Source organism: Battus philenor, unplaced genomic scaffold (genome assembly GCF_028537555.1).
Source record: "Battus philenor isolate CCGP_79_NKW_IND1 unplaced genomic scaffold, ilBatPhil1.0.hap1 SCAF_1, whole genome shotgun sequence".
Lineage (NCBI taxonomy): Eukaryota > Metazoa > Arthropoda > Insecta > Lepidoptera > Papilionidae > Battus > Battus philenor.
In genome coordinates this window covers 557,444-562,851 of record NW_027181661.1, presented here as the reverse complement: position 1 = coordinate 562,851, position 5,408 = coordinate 557,444, and positions in this window count along the sequence as shown.

The window sequence follows — 5,408 nt, the reverse complement described above, 5'->3', positions numbered from 1 at the left end:
AATCGATCAAAAACGTGATTTAGAATAAAAATGACGAAATTGTAATAGTTGGGGTAAGGAAAAATTGATATTAAAGGAAAAGATAGAATAATTGTAGTAAGAAAGATAATAAAGGAATGAAAGATAAGAGAAACGATAAAAGTGCGCGAAAATAAATATATTACATGTGAAAGTCCCTGTCCTAGATAGATAGGGATATATCCTCCTATAGATATAGGCCGTAAAAAAACCGAAACTTAAGGATCTTCCACAAATCAGTTTCTTAAAGAGACGATCGCAAAGTTCATTTTGGTATAACATTAATTGCTAATTATTCAAACTAATCCTTCTGTATTTCGACAGAGAAAGTTTTATTGTTCTTACTGTTTAAAATCGAAGCTTATATATTCAGTTTATTGTTCACTTTATGTACACAATACTTATAGATACGTGGAACATACACATTTTGCTGGTAATGACAAATAACCGTTTTATATTTATTTTTGTATCAAATTTTACGGTCTAATATTTATGACGTCACATTGTGTACGGCGCAAAAGCCGTCAACTGACTTTAGACAATTAAAAAAAATAGATAGGTAAGAGTGATTTATTATTTATTTATTTTAGGTAGAAGTTGGAGGAGGTCTGCTCCAGTGGACGTCCTGGGTTGCGCTTGCTGATTCTTGGTCTCCACTCCCCTAATGAGGAGCTATCGTTCACCAATATATATTTACAGTTTTATATTTATTTCTGATATTCATTCTCACAGTCACAGTTCATTCTTCATCACAGTTTCTTTCGGACTTCTATATTTATTTTTTTATATTTTCTTCTTAAATCATCTCTCTCTTTCTCTTCTATGCTTACTCTCTGTAGAAGTACGTGCTGTTAGCCCGAAGGCTTTTAAGGCTTCATCTAGGGTTCATATGAGTTCACAGAGCGGAAGAGTCCGTGAACTTAAACTTTCTTTCTCTTCTCCACTCATCTCATTGTCACAGTCAAAGTTTCACCTTACTGTAATATCTTTGGTAAGGATAGTAACATGGTTAGTTATTTATAAGGAAATATTGACTAAGCGCCTTCTAAGCACTAACCAGTTAAACCAGCGGAACTTGTACTTATTAAAAGGCCATGGTGAACTTCCATCAAAAACATATATGTGCTTTACCTGCATCCATAAATCACTTCGCTATAAAAAAGAGTTGTGGGAGCAACATTACGTCATCATCAGCGGCGCTTCGGAAAAGGGGAATCCCACAGAAAAATATTCCTTTATTTGCATCGGTATTATAGATGAAACATAACGCCATCGTCAGCGGCGCATCGAAAAGGGGAATTCCACAGAAACATAATTGTTCATTTCACATTAGTGTTAGTACGAGAGAAGCTCGTATGGCTTCAAACATTCAAATTAACGGACCCTACCCCTCCGTGAATACAGCTCCGATAAAGCTGTAAAAGCCTTAAGGCTACAGAGAAAAAGCAAAATGATTTCACATACTTCTCCTACGGACTTCGTATAGTTATTAACCTCCTCGACCTACGGGTCCAAAAAAGAATTCTACAGAATATTATACATACCGTTAAACAGTAAAAGCAAGAATCATAAGTTTCAGAGCCTGTTACATAATGACATAGATCGATTTGTTACCGAAATAGAAAAACCGGAACTTTGAATTTAAGTTTGAAGGTCAAGTCAAATTGTTGTTGAGGTTCAAACCTGGCTATGCAAAATCTTTCTTTCCGAGTATAATCTTGAAAGTGGAATTATTATAAAATCTTTTTAATCATCCAAATTACATTCTGCCGATTAATTAATAAATAATTATGAAAATAACGAAATGTCAAAAAATCTTAATAAAAATTTAAAGATATTTTAAATTAATTACAGCGCCATCTATCAATAGTATACGTTTCCCGTTTTTGTATTTACTAAATATTTAATTATGTGATTTTAAAATACCTGAGAAGTTTTTCGTGAAGGATAGTTATTGTTGCTCTATTAGCATTAGTAGTGAATAACATCACGAATTGTTTAATCATTCAGCTCTTTTAAAACACCTTCATAAAACTAGTAAATCATTTATCAGAAACAGTGTACACTTTTTACAGTTTATTCCTGTTTAATACCCTTTAAATTCCATGATGCACGCCTTGCGATCAGAAGGCGCTACTGCGACGCCGCGACTATTCGGGTTTCAGGTCGAATGGCGCGCGATCGGCATATTACATTACTTTAGCTCGAAGCAACAAGAATGCCTTACTGGTACTTGAGAAGGTTCCTCAACTGTTGACGTCCTTTTGGAAATTTTAATGTACCGATAACGTGCCGGCAAAACCGCGTAAATATGCCATCCTGACCGAAAATATCATCGTCAATAAGAAAGAGATTAATAAATAGATACTTCCGCTATGCAACAGTAGTCGTGCAATGAAGTGCATCACCCGCCAGCCCGCTGATAATCCATTTTGACACGAGTTGACTCGGTGTTTGGCAATGGTCGGTGTAACATCTGTGGATGCCTCGTGGGGGGTAAAACACGTGTAGAGTAGATTAACGGTGGTAGTTGCGTTTCGCAATGTTTACCGCATGCGCATTTATTTGTGGGCTGGCGGGCGGTGCACTACATTGCACGATTACTGCTGCATAGCGGAAGTAGCTATGTATTAATCCCTTTCTTAGTTAGGATGGACTTCCGCGAGGTAACGCCTGAATCTATTAGATAATGTCGTCGTCCGCAAAGGGTTAATTGTAGCTGGACGCTTCTGGAACATTCGTAGATTTAAGTTGGAGAATACCTTAACAATGATGATTCAAATTTATACTTGTTTATATTGTTCTCTTCTAACATTACTCGTGCCATAAACACGTGATGATTTAAAATTGTTCTATTACGATAATGGTATGAATAAATGTATAATTAAAAAACCTAACACCCTCCCTGTCGGGATCAAAGATGGTACAATATACCTACTGAGTGTAACGCTAGTGCATCCGAATGCCCGTCTATTTTTTAAAAATATCGTTTTTTAGGAATCTTTCTTTTCCCTATCATTTTAGGACAGGGACTTTGATTTACATATATTTTATTTATTTTTCTTCTTTCTTACATCATAATACCTGGAATTTTATTTTCTCCCTTTTATTTACATACTTTCTATACATCGCCTTCCATCTTTCGCCAATAAAATATTATATTTATTATCATTCTTTGTTTTCTTTCACAGTTCCAATTTGATTTCTCTTTAAAAGCATTTACTTACAATTTTAATATTTGAATATATTTTATTTCTTTATGACAGTTACTACTTCATTAATTTCACTGGCCTCTTTTGGGGTCTGTCGTCCAACCCACGATGGGTAGACATGGTCTTTATTTACATTGCGATGTTCTACATAACTTTAATTAATTTCCATGCTCATCTTTTCTCCTTCTCAATGTTTTTCATTCTTTCCTCTAATTACCTTGACAATTACCTTTCCAATCCAATCCTTTCCATTCAAATCCTTTCTTATTTTAAAAACCTTTCATACTTTTGCGCCATATTTCGCCTCACTTTCTTAACTTTAACATTTTTATTGTTCTTAATTTCTATTTTCTTACTACTTGCACAGCAGTTAATTTATATTTCTAATATCAAAACTTTTTTATCACAAGAGTGATAAAATGGCTTTGGTATTATTATTTTATTATTCTGGTCCCTTAATTTATTTATTGATTTTTATTGACTATCTTAGTGACCACTCCGGTAAATACTCTAGTTTAACTAGAAAAAATTGACACTGACGTTAACAATCGTTTGTTAAATTTGTTATCTGTAATTTAAAATTATATTTAACGACATCTAGTGACAAGTTGCTTAAACATTTTCAGTCTCATACGTCCAATACCCTACAGAAAATAATATGCGTTTTTAGTCACCTACTCATAGATCCAACTCCTAAAGGTGGATTGAGAAGCAGGTAGACGCTTCCACATCCCCCTATAGATCAACAATTAGACCCTGTCACATACGACGATGTTATGGATGTCATTCAAAATTACAGATCGTGCATATCTCTATTAGGCTCATTTGATTCCGATATTGATTTTTATTTTTATCGCAACCATAATAAGCGGATTCTTTACGTAATAGAATCAAGAGCGCGATGGCCATATTAAACACTAAGCATGCAGACAATCCTACGTGATAACGTTATTGAGGAGTCGAGAACCTTAGGAGTAGAGTGGTTCTTTATTATAAATGATATAAAAGGCAGTTGTGTGAAGTAAACTGTATGAATGTTCCATACTGAATGCTTGTATTGTCAAAGGTGTTATACTTATATATATTCATATACCTTCAAGAATAATGTAATGAAAATTTTCCACAACCTCGCGACGACTTCCTATTGCAATTCAGTTGTTATTTGGAGTCCATCAACTGTCAACAACACGTTTATTCTCTCATGAAGACTCGCTGGTTTCCAAATGGGTTAAATATATATGAGAGTTAAAAATTTTTGTGTAGCAAAGACATTTAAAAATACTTAACCTTAGGAGTAAAAAGGTTCTGTTTCCTAATTGAAATATGAAACTGTTGTGTGTAGACCTCACGACTATTCCATATGGAAAACCATTACGAAATGCTTCAAAGTTATATGGTTATTAATACACCTGAAATAATTTCATGCAAAGTTCTGACAATCGCTCTCGCATAAGTTATAGCCAATATACAAAAATGCTTTATTGGCATCGGTCGTGATTCGCGAATTAGCAAGCGGCTAACAAAATAAAGGTACAAATGGCTTTGGAAAAAAAATATGCATTAGCACATAAGATTGATGTAGGCTGCAGAACTTCTTAACCTAGAACAGTGTGTTTTCATTACCTACGATTGTACATGGAAATAACCATTTAATCTGTTATTAAAACAGTTCGTCGATGTCGCGCCTAAAATGATTGACATTAATGAGACCTTTGGCACAAATTAACACTATATCAATTAATATAAATCCTCTCTTACCGATCCAAGATATGGTTTAGTTCTGATTATGAAAATAAAAGTATTTTTTGTTATTTGAAATAAAAGTTATGTCAATAATAAAGCAATAAATTTGTTTTTTTTTTTTAGAAAATCATCTATTTTACCATTTAAAGTATTATTAACTTATAATTTATTGCGAATACCACAATATTATTTTTTAATGTTAAAATCGCAATAATTAGCTGTAATAACATGTTATATTTAAAATATTGAAAAAATGTAAAGAAATACTTAAAATTTGTTTTAAATATTTTTATTAAATATCCATGATTTTTTTAACTAAAATTATATACTTCAGCCTCGAATTGACAGATAGTCTGTCATTGTCATCTGTCAAACAAACGTCAAATTCAGATGCTTCGATGTAGTAGTTTCGTAAAAAACAGTCCGTGTTTCCTC